This window comes from Danio aesculapii, chromosome 8, assembly GCF_903798145.1.
Source record: "Danio aesculapii chromosome 8, fDanAes4.1, whole genome shotgun sequence".
In the NCBI taxonomy this organism is placed as follows: domain Eukaryota; kingdom Metazoa; phylum Chordata; class Actinopteri; order Cypriniformes; family Danionidae; genus Danio; species Danio aesculapii.
This window is the reverse complement of record NC_079442.1, coordinates 36540851-36560679: the sequence shown is the minus strand read 5'-3', so window position 1 is coordinate 36560679 and position 19829 is coordinate 36540851. Positions and strand designations below refer to the sequence as shown.

Sequence of the window (19829 nt, the reverse complement as noted above, 5' to 3'; positions counted from 1 at the left end):
GAGTTTGAGCTTGTAAAATTCTGTTGTACGGCTCTGCGAAAAGGGGCGGGATTAAACAAGATGATTAGACATTTAAAAAAGCAAGCGATTGGTCCATGTTTAAAATTTCTGTTCAGAGAGGTCATGTTTTGATCTTCGACTGGTCTCATACAATCATGTGATGTGATTTCGCAGGTCAGACTTCACCAAGCTTCAACTTTCCAATGCAGCGAATTGCGAACTTGTCGCACGAGCTTGCGTTTCTGGTCTCACATATTCACGTGCGTATGAATGGAAATCTATGGGGAGAAAAGTGCAGTGTGACCACAGCTTGAGTGTGTTGAAGCAGGGTAGGAACTAAACTGTGTAGAGCTGCGGCCCTCCAGGAACTGGATTTGACACCTGTGTACAGTATTGTATCCATTTGGTGTTAGATCATATCAATTGAAAAAAAAAAATAAACTAACACCTACATAATAATACAAATCAATTATCTGACATGTTTATTGTGCTCTTCCACATGCGTTTGGAGTCAAACAATATTAGTGATCACTTTTAAACCTGTCTACATGTTTTTCTTTATATAGATCAGTTTAAGGAGAGAGTCATTTTTTTCAAATTGTGATCATAGGTTGCCATGTCTCATGAAATTTATGGACAAATCCCTTCATTAAATATTTAATTTACTCTAACTTCATAATAATGCATCTTAAACATTAATTAAACAATGTTAAATCTAAAAAAACATATTTTCCCCAAGCCTGTACATTTTAACTAAATCTTCCAGCTTTTTTTTTTACTCAGTTGAAAACCTGAGCATGCCAAGTTAGCTTTTTGTAGAACAAACACATACGAGCGATTGCCTCTCGCTCGCATAAACCAGGATAACACAATTCGCCTTAAAGCATTTTTCACTGGTGCTTCATGGGTAATTTTGGTCTAGCTGTTAGAAGTAGGTCACGGTTCTCAGAACGTGTGAACGAGCAGGTCGAAATAAATCTGTGTTTCTGCAAATAAGGCTCACATTTGTTTGCTAGACCTCTGCCTTTTCCTTTCACATCTCTTACTTTTGTAATTCTGAAGAGGGGTTCTCTAATTAGATTAATTAGCAAAGTAAAACCCCTCTCAGTGTCACCACCAAAGAATTAATGAAAAATTACTGTCAAATGCTGCAAGGGAAATGTCATGCACTACCGAACACGTTAAATGTTGCACAACCCCTTCATCAAACTGTTACTTAAGGCTGAAAATGCATAAATCTGCCATATTTTTCATGCTATTGTAGAGAGGTTTTGACATTGTTGTGTAGACTGCATGATATGGATGTGCATTTAGCCAGACTAACAAAAAAGATTTTATTTTTCTTAGCCGCCGAGATTGTTTATGTTAAACAGATGTGGTAAATTGTTTACTGATGGTAATCCAACACTCTGCACAGCTGCATATGGTCATTACTGATTCAGCTGATGGAGTCAAAACAAATATATATTTAGGGAATGTTTGTGCTCATTCTGGGAAAGGTGACGGGAGTTAATGTCATTAAATCTGCTTGTAAGCCCTCTGTGGTAGGCCGTTTTGAATTGTGAAATCCAGTGAGGTGGTTCTTGATTTTGTACTTGTAACTTCTCATTAAAATGTGAAAGAAAAATTATAGTATAGATGCTCTTAAGTGAAACTGCATGCTTTCTGACTACACTATTTTGTCAAGCTGTTTTAATGGGACATTCTACCAGAAACGTTCATTTTCACTTATTAAAAGCCTGACCTATTAGCTTGTCGTCTTCAAAAAAATCATACAATTCAATGATAGAATGCATCCTTGATCACTGTCAGCTTCTCTACCAAACAATGCCACTTCCGAGTCATAGCCTTAAAGGTGTATTGCACACATTTTGTTAAATTCATTGCAAAAGTGACAGGGCTGATCAAAACATAGGGTTTGTAAATCATAGGTGATTGTCAATTTATTTGTAGTGCTTATTTGTAAAATGTATTTATATTTTCATGTTTTTAATCAATTGATGTGAATGATAACAACTTAAACTTACTATTTGTGAAGTATTTTTTCTAAATAACAGTTTTTAGCATAACAAAACTATTAAAGCTGTAGGTTCAATTGGGCTGAGGACAAGGACAATGACATGATTTGTGCATTTGTAAAGTGTTTTTAATAAAGAAAAAAGATCTGAGAACTAAATGAATGACATTTCTGTGAGTTGGACTTTATAGAAATCAACCATCAGTCCATTTTAGACATTTATGGGATGAAATACTTTTTATTCAGTGTATTTATATTTTTATTTCAGGGAGAGATAATGTACGTTTCTGATAGAATGTCTCTACTATTCAACCATAAGCCATATATCTATTTTTATGCTACCTGTATTGCCTTTTCTATAGTATTATTCATTAGCTATATTGCTTATTCTGTGTATTAGTTTTTATTATTAGTATATTATGTTTTTAATTATATTAGCACTGGGTGTACTAATACTTGAGGAAAGTTTGTTTAATATGCTTATTATACTCATACCTTTAATGATACTGCTTAAAATATATAAGATAGTACATTGGCAAATCATAGCACAAGACGAGTAAAAGCTGAACTGTCACTAATAATTACAAAAGATGTTTAATAAATACATAACTACAACTATCTGACGAGTAAATATTAGTGTGTGTGTGTGTGTATATATATATATATATATATATATATATATATATATATATATATATATATATATATATATATATATATAATTACAAATGCACAATGTAGTCTACTATTAATAAATAATTAGTAGCCAATAATGAATACTTGTATTTAATAAAAACTATTTAATAGACTCATAAGTATCTTTTAGTAGACCAATTGCACCTTGTGCTAGTCACAGTTGGAAGGCCTGTAAATAAAACTCAATAGTTTATATCTCAGTGACAGGTCTGCAAATAAATGGCTAAAATTAGCGACACCTGCATATTAACCATGTAGTCGCTACTAAGTAGCTTTCTAGCATCGAATTCAACCAGAACTAGCTCTGTGTGAATAAATACTAGTAAATTAATAAGTACCAGTATCTTTTAAAAAACTACTTGTTGTATATTTTCGCTGATATCACTTCATCAATCGCTTGTCTCTTGATAGCTGTTTAAATCTTGCTTCAAATTTCAAATTCTAACGAATCTCATATTTGTTTGAATAACGTTAGGTCTTTATAGGAGTTTTCTATTTCGTCTGATTCACTAGGACAGTTCACCCACGAACTGAATCGTTTGCCTCGGTATCTCATATCATATGTTTAACAAAAAGAGTGACGATAGCACAAAGGCGGATATTTACCTACAGTCCGGTGAAGGAAATAAAACATGCAAATGTATGCTATGGTGGTGTCAACGGCGAAGCAGCTCTTCACTCTGTGTGCAGCGACTGAACGACTCACTGAAGGTAAAGATGATATAAGTTTATAATATATTTAAGTTAATACCGTTTTTATAAAAGAATAACAAAGTATAGGCACACGTCTTGATATTGGGCCTAGTTAGCTGTACAGAGAGGATTCGTTAAAAGGAGGACTTAGTTCGTTTCAAGAGTAACTGTTAACGTTAGGCTATGACAGTAACGGTTTGGCCTTATCGTTAAAGTATGTTTTATTCACTAAAACAAGAAATATAGCTTATATAGTGTGTTACAAAGTATGTTTTGTTGTTCCGGTTGCTGTTGTTGTTGCTGTTATTATTATTATTATTATTATTATTATTATTATTATTATTATCATTATCATTATTATTATTAGTGTTGTTGTTTTACCTTAACGTTACCTCAACAAAGTCTGTAGTACCCTGGTAGCAAAGAATTCTGGCCCAGATTTGGCATGAAGCTGACATAGCAGGCATTCATCCGACACTGGCATACAGCATGTGGGCTTTGGCAGAGGTGGTACCATCTTTAAGGTGGCACACAAGACATGGTCCAGCTGTCAAATCTAGTATTTGGCCCAGATGTTCAAAATTGATACCTTGGTCACATAAGTTTGGCCTATCTTGACCCACTAAAATGTTTTTTTGAGTAAAGAAATATTTTAATACACAAAGTCATTTCCATCTTCATCTAATGCCTTCATTTTAATCCAGGAAACAGGATGTAATTATTTGAATAATGAAACTATTGTTTCCTATATGTTACAAAATAACTGAATTTAACCTATATTACATATATTTTATTAACCAAATTATTATTTTACAAATAATATTATTACTAACCTTTACCATGATTAACGTGCCTAATGGTTTATGGGTTTATCAATTTCATTGAAGTCATGGCACACCAAGTCTGGCTTCCAGACAATGGCCAAACATGGACCATATCTGTCCCTGTTCAGGCCCAGTTATGGGTTATTAACTTGGCTGAGACATGGCCCAGATTTGGTTCATGTTTGGCTCTTGTCTGGAAGCCAGACTTGGTCCAGTCTGTACTGTATTTCACTGTAGCATGTGGGTCAAGCAAAGGCTGATTGTGTGGGCCAAAGAAATATTGCTATGTGGCTAACCTAACCTATTTTTGAGTCTGCAGGAAATTTACTAGGAAAGGAAATTAATTTGTCCTAGATATTAGATAATTTAACCTGTTCACCATTATTTTAAGTTACAAAACCACATCCATTAATTTTTAAAGTAAATCTTCTCAAGATTTGATTTAGGCCTATACAGTTAGCCAGCTCATAACATTGAAAGCAAGGAAACAAGAAGGACATTATGGATTAACTGAATTTTAAAGTCTTTGTAAATTGAAATTGAGCTTGGAAAAAAAAGGTTTGTGTACATAAGAGACCATAATTGCATTACATAAGCAATAACATATTGTGAGATTTGCATCGTGTATTTGATTATGTATTGTTTACTTTTGGACTGCTTGTATGTCAACATTCAAAGCAGATGGAAAATTGAGACATGCTTGAAAAGAGCTTGGTAGTGTGTTCACAATATTTATTTATATACAGGCAACGTTTGCTGTGTGTGTAAATGTGAATTTTTCCTTGTTGAACATTCTGTAAACAATAACAAACTAATCACATAGACAGAGGCTCACAAAAGCATTAGTAATGAGTTTATTTAAAGTGTGTTGTAGCTATAGTTGTCCAAAAGTCATTTACAGTCTTGCAAAATATGATTTGTTTGCTTCCTTTGCCCGCCTGAAGATGGCTTGATCCTGAGAACATAAACTACTTGTGTGAGATAACTAGAGTTTGATGAAATTAAATCCATATGCGCATGTCTTATTCACATACTTTATTTTGATAGATCAATTGTGGCATTCATATCAGCTCTGAAATTCCCACCATTGTCCATAGCCTGCTCTCATGGCACTACTTCAACAAAAGCTATTTTGTTCTGAAAGTTTTAGTTAAAAATATTAATAATGTTATAATACTGTAAAATTGTTGTAGTGTTTACCTATAAAATTGAGTTGCAAAACAATTAACTTCTTATATAGAAAATACATTTAATCAAATGAAGTGAAATAATGTCTATATCATATTAATAATAATTCCTACATCAAACAAAGTGATAATTACTATATAATTTTTTTGCTATAAAGCACAACATTTGGGTTTCAGAAGCACAAATTCCATTAATTTTCTCCACATGGAATTGCCTTTTTATTTTTAAAGACAGAACTTTTATCTGAAGTTGGTAATTGATTGTGTGTGCATTTGTTGATCTGTTCACATTGATTCAACATGTTTTTTAAAAGAATCATGTTTAATAGAAAAACTACATTACCCATGATGCTGTAGAAAAAAACCACAGAGTTGCAGCAATCTAAGCGCACCAAAAAAGATCTTTAGACCCCCACTCCTATACGTAAATTAGCATGAATGAGCCGGTTTCCCTATTCTCTCAAAATAAATAGTATATTAATGCATTATAATATTATACTATAATAATATATTATATTATATAAAATTACAAAATATATACCTTGCATGGAACTGAGATACATGCATATTTTTGCAGTAAGCTTAAAATATGTTGTTTATATAGTAGTAGTAGTAGTAATAATAATAATATTCTTATTATTATAACTATATAATAATTGTATTTGTAATTGTATTTTTATTCCCTTTTTTTTATTTTTATTTAAGATTTTTAATAATTTATTTTCACAACAACCCCTTCCCCAACAATTTAACCCCTTACATATGAGGAAATAAAATTAAATAAAAAATGATAATATTAACATTTTAAAATAAAATAAGAAAAATAATACAAAATAGGGCGACACGGTGGCGTCGGCTGGGTCAGTTGGCGGTTCTGTGTGAAGTTTCCATGTTCTCCCTGCGTTCGCATGGGTTTCCTTGGGGTGGTCCGGTTTCCCTCACAGTCCAAAGAAATGTGGTATAGGTGAATTGGGTAGGCTAAATTGTCCATAGTGTATGGATGTTTCCCAGAGATGGGTTGCAGCTGGAAGAGCATCCGCAGCGTAAAACATGCTGGATAAGTTGGCGGTCCATTCCGCTGTGGTGACCCCGGAATAATAAAGGGACTAAGCCAAAAAGAAAATGAATAATACAAAATAAATTAATTAATCAAAGGGACTGCCATCATAAATACTTTTCAGTGGATACATTTGTACATCAAGTTGCATTGTGTTACAATGTAGTTACCATAGATTAATAATAGATTGGTGATAGGTTATGTAACTTCTAAATGTACATGCCTAAATATGTTGTAATACTTTTCCACCTCTTTAGCATAACATCAGTCTTCATTTGTAGACATGCAGTCATTTTTTTTCCATGACATAGACTAGGACTGGGGGGTTAATTGAAAAGTAATCGAAATCGTCATTCAGAACCTATAATCAATCAAAATTTTCCAGTATGATTTTTTAAAATTACTTTCCCTACGTGTCACGTGACCCTGCTCTGTTAAAAGCTGTAGCAGATTTCTTCTTCTGCGTTCAGTTTGCAGCCACAACTGAGCTCTGGTCAAGTAGGACGATGGACTCATTCTTGAGCCTTAGTTTGCACTACATTGGCATTGATAGGAAGCTGCTCCAGAGATTCAACTCAATTCAGTTCAATTCGTCTTTATTTGTATAGCTTGTATAGCACTTTTACAATGTAGATTGTGTCAAAGCAGCTTCACATAGAAGATTATAGTGAATTGAAATGGTGTCAGGGCGACGCAGTGGCGCAGTAGGTAGTGCTGTCACCTCACAGCAAGAAGGTCGTTGGTTCGAGCCTCGGCTGGGTCAGTTGGCGTTTCTGTGAGGAGCTAGCATGTTCTCTCTGCGTTCGCGTGGGTTTCCTCCAGGCGCTGCGGTTTCCCCCACAGTCCAAAGACATTTGCTATAGGTGAATTGGGTTGGCTAAATCATAGTGTACGAGTGTGAATGAATAATTGTGTGTGTGTGGACGTTTCCCTGAGATGGGTTGCGGCTAGAAGGGCATCCGCTGCATGAAAACGTGCTGGATAAGTTGGCGGTTCATTCCGCTGTGGCGACCCTGGTTTTAATAAAGGGACTAAGCCCAAAAGAAAATGAATGAATGAATGAAACAGTGTCAGTTCATTGTTTAGAGTTTAAGTTCAGTTCAATGCCTTTAGATGGCATATAAAACTTGTCAATGAACTATGAGAGCAAAAAAATAAATAAATAAATAAATAAAATAATCATTCATTATTTGTTATCAAGATAAAATGTTCAGTTAATCAAGATTCTGATTTTAGGCAAAAGCGCCCAGTGCTAACATAGACCTGTTTAAAGGGCACCTAGGTTCCCACTTTTTCCAGATTTAAGATAAGTCTTTTGTGTCCCCAGAATGTGTCTGTAGAGTTTCAGCTCAAAACAACTATCAGAGTATTTGTTACAGCTGTCTGAAGTGTCTGTATTATAGCCGGTAAAACCTGGTTGCTGTTTTTTTTGTACTGGGCCTTTAAGGCTAGTCCTCCCCGCCCACCGTTCCCACGTGCCTGTCAGCAACATGCCTCAATCCCGGCCCGGGATCCACGTCGCGTTTGTGAGAAATACTACAGTAAGAATTTTACCAATGAGTATTTAATGCATTTTTTGTGAGTTGCAACCATGAGTCACACACAATGTCGTTACAAAGTTCACGCATACACACACACACACACACACACACACACACAGAAAGAGAGAGAGAGACAGAAACAGTGCGCGCATTAAGCTTCACACTCTGTTTGCACGCATATATGACAGGCTACAGGTTAATCTCCACTGCTGTATGGATATCTGTTATGTTAATGTACAAAATAGACCTGATTTAACATCCACAAACTGGGATTGAAGCGTCTTCCTTTATAATTGTTCTGACACGCGGCTGTGCTGATGAAGTAAAGCTGAAGTAAATCACTGTAATTCATTACACACATGCACTGTTATAAAACATTTTAAACTTGTAAAACTCACTCTTGATCACGTTGATGATCATTGATGATCCTAGCGAACTGAAACAACCTTTTATTCCCGGTTGCTTTGCGCTCGTCCTCTCTTGTTGATATGATTATACACGTGACTACCGGGACATGTTAATACGCACAGCTGTCAATCAATTCGGTGGGTGAGGGGACCGCACTCCTACGTCAAGTTGCGGTTGATCTCAAAACCGCTACAATTGGTCCACCGTTTTTATTTAGTTAAATTTGAAAAAAAAGGACTGGGTGTGTTTATATCACCCCAATATGACTGTCTATACACTATATCTACACACATGTCTGTCCAAACAGCTTTAAAAGTAAATTTTTCACCATAGGTGCCCTTTAAGACTCTGAATCCACTGAGCCAACTTTGGAGAACTTTCTTCCATCCAATGTACTGTTTTGCTACCAGTATTAATATTCTAAGTACAAATCTTGTTTCTTCATTAAACATTTCTTTGGACAGTGCTCCCAATATCAAACAACTGCATCAAGGGATATTTCTATATCTAAAATCTTATCTATTTCTTTTTTAACATTTTTCCAAAATTCTTGAATCGTAGGGCAGTCCCAAAAAATGTGGGTATGATCTCCAATTTTACCACATTTTCTCCAACACAAAGCAACAAATGTATTTTACATATGTATAAATTACAAAAGGAGTATTAAAGTATCTCGTTTTTACTTTCATTAAAAGTCTTTCTATTATTGATTATTAATTCTGGTCAATCAATCTAGACTTCATCCCCAATTATGATATTTAGTTCTAGTTCCCATTTTCCTTTAACATTATCTGTATTTTGTACAGTATCAGTTACTAATCTTTTGTATAAATGGGAGACATTTCCTTTAGCTTGAATGTTATTTTCTGCAATATTTATAAAGTATTATTTTGTTTCATTTAGTTCTTGCATGAGTAAAGCTTTATATTTATGGTTTGTAATGGAATGTCTTATCTGGAAGAACCTATACATATCTTTAGAAGATATATAATTATTATAAATATTTATAATGCTTTTTAACCCAATAAATATAAGGAATGGAGAAAAAAAACTTCAGGACCCAGTATTGCTAAAAAGTGAGCAGTAAGCATTATACATAATAATAATAATATTAACAGCAACAATGATGATAATAATAACTATCAGTATTATTTGACCAATTGTTGAATGTTAGCTTTTTTTGTACGTTATCACTTGATTACATTAATTGTTGTATTTTATTTTCACCTCACTATTTAAATTTTCCCACTGGGGCATTTTGTCACAAAAGATCAGCTTGTGTCCAATGAACTGTATCCTCTCTCCCCCAGGGCAATGACGGTGGAAATATAGGAAGTATGAAGAGTGACAACTAGCCCTGTTCTCCACTGATCCCTAACAACAAGCCGCAGACCAGTCAGAGGGCACATGAGATGAAAACCGCAGCTTCCTAAAGAACCACAGAGGTATAAAAAGAACACAAGCAGCACAACTAATATGTGACGTCCTATTCTGATGATTCATTTCCACAAGGAAATTATCAGCTGATTGCAGCAAATGTGCATATAAACAATGAGTGCGTTTATGTGCACACTCTTATCCCAGTTGTGCTTAATAAGCCACAGCATACTATTCACAGCAAACTATTGCTTGAAGGGGTGTGGCTAAGCATATTGCTCTCAAGCCGCCAAACTGACATCATCAAAGATAGACTGTTGTTTCAGAGCACAAGCAAACAATAAATTTTGATTAAGGATTACCAAAATCGTGTTTTTAAATTAGTTGTTTACCTTTAAAGGTCCCATGAAATAAACTAAAAATAGGTGTAAGTTTTAAGGATTAAGCTAGCGTGCTCCAAAACAGTGACAAAAATCATGTTTAGAAAATATAAACCTGATATAAACATCCAAAGCTTGCAGTTTGTCTCTTCCACCTAAATGGATCAATGTTTTTTTTTCACATCACCTTATACTTCAGTTTCTCATCAAATCCTGACCAATCAAATGCTCTCTAGTATCTGACATGTCCCACCCCATTCAAGACACACACTTATTTGCTTTTCATTTGATGTGTTTGATCTCAACCACTCTCACTGGCTGAGCTGTTATTTTAAAGGGGAGGAGTTTTTCTAAGTCCCCCCCTCTCAATTTTTGAGTTGAGATTACGTCAAACATCCAATAAAAAGTACACATCTGTGCCCGACGATTGGGTTGTCGTGGTCCTAAATTTCGACCACCACCCGTTTCAGTATCCAGTTCAAGTATCTTGGGGTTTTGTTCACGAGGGATGGAAGGATGGATTGTGAGATTGACAGGCGGATTGGTGTATCGGCAGCAGAAATGCGGTCGATGTACAGGTCTGTTGTGGTAAAGAATGAACTTAGCCAAAAGACAAAGCTCTCGATTTACCAGTCAATCTACGTTCCTACTCTCACCTATGGTCATGAGCTTTGGTTCATGACCGAAAGGACAAGATCTCGGATACAAGCGGCCAAAATGAGTTCCCTTCACAGGGTTAAGAGAGAGGGTGAGGAGCTCTGTCACCCGGGAGGAGCTCTGAGTAGAGCCGCTGCTTCGCATCGAGAGAAGTCAGCTGAGGTGGCTCGGGCATCTGTTTCGGATACCTCCTGGACGGTTACCAAGGGAGGTGTTACAGGCATGTCCCACTATGTTTCTATGTTTCTCAGCTGGCCTGGGAACGCCTCGGGATCCCCCCCGGAGGAGCTGGAGGAAGTGTCTGGGGAGAGAGAAGTCTGGAGTTCTCTCTTAAGACTGCTCCCCCAGCACTGGATAAGCAGACGAAAATGACATGACATGAAAATGACATGACGTATCAAAGCACTTCATGGGACCTTTTAAGACTAACAATGTGTGCTAGAAGAATTAGCATTGCAAATTTTGATTTCAACTACACTTTAACTGGATCTCCTGTTGGTTTATTTAAGTACAATTACTGTGATACCTCAGATTCAAGTGCATTCAGACATTTTGCATTAAGGGAGGAGGAAAAATACTATAATACCAAAAATACCCCCAAAAACATGCTTTGCTGATCGATTGCTACTGTGTGATTCCGTTGCTGTTTGGCTGAGTGTAGCTGTAGCTTAGCATGCCGAGTTTTTATTTTAAATGTAAAGATAATACATTTTGTCATCGCAATCAAACTCTGTCGACCAAATTAATGAAATAATACCACCGTGAGCACATCATGATAGCATAACAGCTAGCATATTAAAACAGGCCAGTTGTAAGAATTGTTAGACTATTTTTGTTTGCTCATCTTTGGCCTGTTTTTTTTCTGTCCTATATAACTGTTTACTCAAAACTAGAGCTAGACAAAATCTGCTGACTTTTTTTTTGCTATTTCTGCACAGAATGTAGTAAAAATTTATGTGGAATATTTAGTAAGATGGGCCTCACGGTGGCGCAGTAGGTAGCACCATCACCTCACAGCAAGAAGATCGCTGGTTCGAGCCTTGCCTGGGTAAGTTGGTATTTCTGTGTGTAGTTTGCCTGTTCTCCCCGTGATCGCGTGGGTTTCCTCCGGGTGCTCTGGTTTTCCCCACAGTCCAAAGACGTGTGGTATAGGTGAATTCAATTAGCTAAATTGTCCGTAGTGTATGTGTGTGAATGAGTGTGTATAGATGTTTCCCAGTGATGGGTTGCAACTGGAAGGGCATCCACTGCGTAAAACATATGCCGGATAAGTTGGTGGTTAGTTTCGCTAAGCCGAAAAGAAAATGAATGAATGATTTTGGAAGTATCATAACTAAAAACTTGACTTATGAAGTGGAAAAGATAAAATTTTTTACTTTAATGTTTAATGTTTACAATGCAAATCCAGTTAGATCCACTTATGTGGTAAACAAAGCAGGTCTCTTATATAATATATCTACTAAAAGATAGAAAATGTTACTTTACAAACTGTATTGTAAATAAATCGTTTGAACATGTTTATAATAATCAATAATATTGCTGAAATTAATTTAAAAACTGAATGAATATAAATTTATAGATGTAAATAAATAGACTCAATGACTGACTAAAAATCTGTGGATTTCTGTGCGGGCAGATTCAGTGTGGGCAGTTTGGGCCTCATAACTGAACATATGTGCTGTCTAGCCATGCTGCAAAAATAGTGCTACGGTCAAAACGCTGAATCTTTAAAGAATAATATTTGAGCCATTCAGTTTAATTGATTTATTTAATATGATGTTGACATAAAAAATGTAATACTCATTAGGTGAGTATGACATTACTTCCTCCAAATAAACCGATTTATAGTACAGGGCTGTTGAATGCTTGATTCTGATTGGATGATGATGAACATTCTAAAGTGTTCAGTTGTTTTTTGATAAACACCCAGACAAAATAGTTCCAAGCACAAAACGACTACGTTATAGTTTCATATCACTACGCCAAATAATTGTAGTTATTTCAAATTACAGCAAAACCTAACCAAAACAAAATGCTTTGGATCAGATAAGATTGGAATCTAGTCCCAGACACAGCAGTGGTTTGAGGACAAAAATCTGACAAATGGCTTCAGAATACAATTTAATGTGTTTGCATGTGTTTACCATAGTATAAGTGGAGTAAATAACTTCACATTAACGATGAATCACCATCAGGTATGCGTTATTTCCAAATAATTCAACATCCAATTGGTAATTATTCCTTATTTCATTAACAAAGTCTTGAACACTTGTTTACTTGTATTGCTGGGTTATTAGTTTGTGCTTAAATTTTGTCACAATGTCGTGCATTATGTGTATCCTGCAGTGATATACATGTAAAAATGCTCACTGTTAGATTACTTTAAGACATCCCAAGTATCCCGCTGTGATGCTGCAGTGGCCCCTGCTCTTGAAAACATCTCTCGAGTCTCTGCTGGCGACTGCTGGAGGAACTTTAGGGAGGGGTGGGGAGGGTGGGGGGTTTAGCAGAGCAATCTGATTGGCTGAGAGGCTGGGAACTCTGATATTCTTCAGTCCTTAAACCAAAGAGCATCACAGCACAAGGCACAGTGTCAGAGGAAGCAAAGGGGGACTCAGACATTGTGTTCTGTTTCAGCTGGACTGTATCGCATGCAGTGACTAACCGGATCACTCTCTGGAGGATTGCATCTGTCATTTTCATTCCTTTCTCTCCCTCCGAGGAGAAGAGTAAGTTCCAATTCGCACTTTATTCCCTCTCTTCTTCTTAATGTGCCTCCAGAAGGTATAGAGAGAATGTTACTTTACAAACGGGATGCCTTTCTTGTTGTCACCATCCATCTGGGGTAAAACTGTCCGCTTGCATGTCTTTTTTAGGGTTGTGAGAGAGGGAGAGGCAGGTGCAAGGTGACTTTTTTGGCACCTGACCTGTTCAGCTAACTCATCGCTGCAATGCATGCAAAGGTTTCTTCCTGTAGAGAGATGTTTTGGTGGATTTCGCATGCTTAATTTATAAATAGAGCACCCCTAAAGCAGGCTGCACTCAAAGTGAACCGGAATGTCTTATTGTATCATAATCATAGTAAAGAAGAGTGAGGCATTATGCTCCACATGCGCTTGTTTATGGGGGCTCGAGTCCAGCTGACGCTCTTGTGCTTTCCATCCACGTGTCAGTGTTTCCCCTAATAAATGAAGTCATGTTTGAGAGCATGGCGTTGTTGGAGAGATGATGACTTCATGTCACATTAAATTGTGATTTTTCTATAGTAAAAGCCCAGTGTTTTGAAGTATGGACCAGGGTTATTAGTATAATATAAAGTAAAACTATATAACTAAAACAATTTTTATTACTTGAAATTTAGTAATTGTTGACCAATCAAAGAAATAGTATATAGTATCATACTATACAATAATAGTGTAAAAATAGTATAACATAAATAAATAAATCAATATTATATTATTAAATAGTAATAATAATATTGTTATCAATAATAATATATTTATACAATAGTTCTGTCTGGTTCTCAAATTTGATTGGCTGAAGTCTTTAGAGGAGAAAAACTTTTTGTAATTTTAAACAGCTGATCAAATCATAAAAACATGTAAGTGACGTTCTAAGTCGATCTTTCTCCTTTGTATGTGCAACAGAGAAATACTGGGAAATCTCTGTAGACTGATGGCATTTCATGCCGTTCAGCCTTAATATTAAAATGTGAGCAAAATCACCTGTTATGTCATCACTTATTATGCTAGATATTATGCTAGAGAATCATTCAAATACAAGCTCTAAAGTGACGTTGGTGAAGTAGCAACGGTTCCCGCTGTTCTAAAGTCAGCGGCGGATGTGAATGAATAGAGGAAGAAAGTAGTTCCTCATACAAAAGGATTTTAGATTCTCTGTGTTTAATTTTCTTTTTTATATACATGATTATGCCATCGAACTGTTGTATAATGCAATATCACACTTGTAGCAGTGCAATATGCCTGTATAATGTCACTGGTGGGACACTAATGCACGCCTCCCACCAGTGCCGATATACAGCCATATCACAATGCTACGAGTGTGATATTGCTCATATATCTCACATTTATAGGTAAGAATATTGTCATTTAGAGTGTTCAATTGCAGGAAATGACTATTTAAATATTATAACTTGAGTTGAGCTGCTAAATAATAGGTGTTATTATGTTTTAATAACTATATTAATAACAAAATTACAAAAAAACACAACTAAATACAGCTAAATACAGCTAAAACTTCAAACAATAAGCGAAAAATATATAGCAAATTAATTCTAACTATTAATAGCAACTACAGATAACATCTCAGTCATTCTAAAATATTTATTGTGCAGAGAAATGTGGGTTCATATAAAATGGGATTTTTTTCCCATCCCTGTTATACCACTCAAATAATCAATACTGTATTATTATTGTTATTATTATTATTATTATTATTATTATTATTATTATTATTATTATTATTATTATTATTATTATTACAGTTAGTTAAAATAATATAACAAATACGTAAATACACATATAACCAATCAAACAAAGCAAACAAAAAGGGCTCAGGGGTAGTCTCTTTGGGTAAGGGATTCATCAGAATAAACAGCGAAAGTAAGTCCAAGGCACTCACAAAATGTGAAAAAAAGTTAAAAAAAATGTCCACATTTTTCCAGTGCCTTGGACTTACTTTTGCTGTTTAAAAATATAAGCAAATTGAATTACAATGTATTATTATATTTTAAGGACAATAGCAAGTTGTTTTACATTATACGTTAATGGTTTATTATTAACAGATTATTAATTAATGATAATTATTTACTTATAATAGGCTAGTAGTTAGATAACCTCCAAAAGTTAAATATTTTTTATACATTTATACAGCATCAGTACATGCTATATAATCTGCTACACACTCAAGAGTATATACATTTAATAAATGTATATACAAAGCAACACAAACTTGACGAATGAACACCTAAATTTATAAGAAGAGGTTGCCAGATCTAGAAAATCTAACGATTGTCAGCAATTTCATACCTAATTTTCTTCATATGCATATCATAAACAGCTTTTTTTAATTGAACATTGAATAAGATGTCAAAATGTCTGGGATTTTATTTTATGATCTAGTTATTTTTTTTCAACAGCGAGTGTGTAACAATCCAACATTCAACTTTTATTATGTGCAAAATACTGAATCTGAAACAAGAAAATGTTCAAAAGGGTGTGTGAAGATATATGATGTCAAGAAGGCCAGCTAATGATGTCATTGATGACACCACCCTTCCCCTCTAAAACATCTGTGCACCTAATTGGATCCTTATGACATTTAAAAAGCACAATTTGACTGCATTTTTAGCCTCGCTGGGTAATTATCACTTGCTTTAAAACGTATATGGGGTAGGGACTCCTGCTGTTTTTCCAACACGTCTCCCTCATGAACTGTGAACGTTCATAAATCAAAACATGTTTGTACATCAAAAGCGTTTGCATGCAGATGTAACTGGAGACTTCATTGAAATGTCAGTCTTTCACTGGCTGTCCAATGCTCTTTGTTTAAACTTCTCCCTTGCAAAATGTTGCTCTTTCTATTTTATTTAAATGATTGGGATGGGGAAAGGTCTAAAAGTTGGCTGTGTTTTGAATGCTCTCTGTAATAGACATTTTTCCTTCTTTCTTTGCCATCAGTTTCCACCATGTCCGTATTAGGTGTTATTAAATTAGTGTAATTTATTTTTTCAAGCATTAAAAATGGACGGAAAAGTGTGCAGGCACGTCTAGGGATTGAGGAAGAAATCATGCACTAGAGACGAGAACATTCAGACTGCTTTTTCATGTTCATGTAATGAATGAATGACATGAATTGATGTTTTAAAGGTCAGTTTGAGCTACTGGCACTGTGACTGTATGCAGTTTTGGGATAGTGTGAATGTTATTTGAGGGCATGTGCCCACAGAATCTACCTGGATGATCCTAAATCCAGAAGAGGAACACGAGCGGAAACTAGTAAGGGACCCTCAGGCGGTGACATGAACGAATGAACTTTGACAAGCCAGGGAATCTAAGTCTTGCTTGTTCTTTATGTTAAAGATGCACTCAGTATTATTTGTTGAGTTTAAATACGCTAAAAGAAAAACTGGAGTAGGAGTTGTTTAGTTTTTCCGGTGAGTGGATGCTAGAATGTTTATACAAATAATTACAAAGGAATAGCAAGTAACGTGTTGAGATAAATGTGAAAAGACAAATTTACATCTTTATGTGGAAAATGCGCAAAAAATTACTGGAGAATTACTGAAACCTATTATTAATTAGTTTTTTTCTAATTGTGACAATAGCCATTTCTAAATGACAATTGTTTCTGAACCTTTTACAAGTCACAAAATAGCCTAACTATTGTGCAGGTTGCGATGTACTGAAGATGTTTGCAAATGAAAATTGATGGTAAAATTGACATGACAAAATTTAGACAAGATTAGTGTCTCCTAAATGAGGAATGGATTTCAAATTGGCGGAATGAGTTGTTTTTTCTGTAACTAATCTATATAGTTCTGTAATAAATTTGCCTAATACCACCCCAAAATATTTGTCAGCATTATGTCAAGAAGCATTTGTTTAATCAAAACACTTAGTCTAACATCAACTAATTTAAATGGGCTATATGCAAACAGACTTTTATTTTTCAGCCATGTAGCCCAAGGGCTTCCTTTGAACTGTCTTTCTATTACAAAACTGTCACGTTTAAGATCAGATTTCTCTAAAAATCAGCAATCTTCACTGCCTGTTAGATATATGATATGAAGTGGGTCTCAGATCGGACTTTTGATGCAATCAATCTATTTTTCCTCATTGCGCGCATGCGTGCTGCACAGTGCAGCCTTTTCAAGCCTATAGTGCACCGTACGTGTGCTAGTTTATCAAGATTACTAGAAAGGCTAGGATAGATGACTATGCATATGTGACAGGGAGTCAGTGAATTTAACATGACTGATGCTGTCCTGTTTACACGATAATAAGACACCTTTCGCTCGTTTGGATCACAAGACAATGTCCTTTTAGACCTTCATTAGAAAAGGACAAAATTCACCTGAGAGAAATGTACCAATTGGAGACAGATTTAGAAAAATATATAATGGAAATGTATAAAAAATGCATAATGACAAAATATTATGACAACTCTTTAATGTAAAGACTCATGCCATGAACAAAGTATTAAATGTTGTGGGGGTGAGACTATTCAACAGAGACCAAAATAATACATTTTGATCAACATGACATCAGCAATTGATAATGTAGAAAACAGAGAATTGCACATAACCATTTGCATGGATGTACAAAAGCATTTGCAACTTGTTCATAATGAGAAGCTGCTTTTTTGATGTGCAAAAGTGACACAATGATGATCTGAATATTGAACAGGTAGTATTGAGAATTTCAATTCTAAGTACCAAAGCGACTGAGAAAAACTGTAACAGAATTAACGTTTATCCTTGAAATAAAATAACCACAATACCCTGAACAAAAACACTGAAATAGCGGGTTATGTACTGTATAAAAGCTTCTCTTTGAAGAGAATAAAGCAGCTTTATCCTAATGCAAAAAAATATATAGTTTGCAGTCAAAAATTATAAGTATTTACAGTATTTTAGCAATAGAAAAAATCTATATATTTTGAACAGAATTCAGTGTACAATGCAAGACATTATTTATAAAGATAAACAGGCCTTCGGAATTATGTTTAGAGTGTATCAACATGAATGGCAGCTTTTTTTGATCTAACAGCGGCAAAACTACATGATGAATGCTGTGAGTTTGCGTCAGAATTATGATACATGGGTTGCCTTTTAAGCAGTGTTGGGCATTATTACAGGGTGTGATGTTGCTTGGCTACTTTCATAAAATTGGCAACAAACATTTTACATAAAAATTTGAAATGTTAGTTAGTTTATATTAATGTATCACAATAGGATGTGAGGTCTAGTTACCTACCTATCCTCACTCACCTTCAGCTTCTTCCCTGATTTATCAGGGGTCGCCACAGCAGAATGAACCATTAATTATTCTAGTATATGTTTTACACAGCGGATACCCTTTCAGCTGCAACCCAGTACTGGGAAACACCCATACACACTCAAATTTACACACACATACACTACTGCCAATTTAGTTACCTATTATTCACCTATACCGCATGTCTTTGGACTGTGGTTGAGACAGGTATTTTTTACTTTTTTACTTTTGTACATTTTCAGGCTGTACTTCTTTACTTTTACTTAAGCACAAAAGTGTAGTCAGTACTTCAACTTTTACCAGAGTCATTTTAAACATGAGTATCTGTACTTCTACTTAAGTAAAGGATATGGTACGTTTGCCATCTCTGGCTATTTTGTACATAGCACCGACCCGGGGATCCCAAACAAGGGCAAAGGGGCGGAGCTACAGATGCCTGCTAGCATTTTGCTTGGACAGGCTTTTCTTTGGGAGAAATGTTTAAAACTTTATTACCTGCGACTCGTTTGTGTTTTGACCACATGTGCTTGGTTGTACACTATATCAATAAAGTGTTTAGACTTTTAAAAACACTGTTGTAACACATTGAGCCACTAAACATTGTTCATGATGATTTTCTACAGGAGGAAAACCCGAATTACTTCAAAACATAGTCCGTGTTAGTAAATGCAAGACTATTTATGAAATCCAGCCATAACAATGTATGACAACTTTTCAGATGACTGTTCTAGAGCCTACAGCTAATCAATCTGTCAGATTCTGGAGTGCATTCAAGTTCTAAAGAAAATATAAATGATAAATGATCAATTTAAAACTAATACATTTATAGAGATGGTTTCACTCACCTGGGAAATAGAGGGCATGTGAATGGTTTGTGAGCACAATTAAGTGCACACAGCATGCCTTGTCATCTGATAATTGTAAGAAATAATTCTAAAAAACTGTAAAGCCACATAAAACAAAACAAAAATACA

General features: G+C 35.2%; 1 long non-coding RNA gene across 1 annotated transcript in view; it reads left to right on the top strand.

The window, feature by feature from the left end:
- The first annotated feature begins 3335 nt into the window (after nucleotides 1–3335).
- LOC130233704 (uncharacterized) overlaps nucleotides 3336–19829 on the top strand; it is a 39695-nt gene continuing 23201 nt past the window's right edge. The window contains exons 1-2 of the long non-coding RNA XR_008838234.1: nucleotides 3336–3424; nucleotides 9734–9868. This is a non-coding gene — a long non-coding RNA (uncharacterized LOC130233704). The remainder of the gene's footprint in view (nucleotides 3425–9733; nucleotides 9869–19829) is intronic.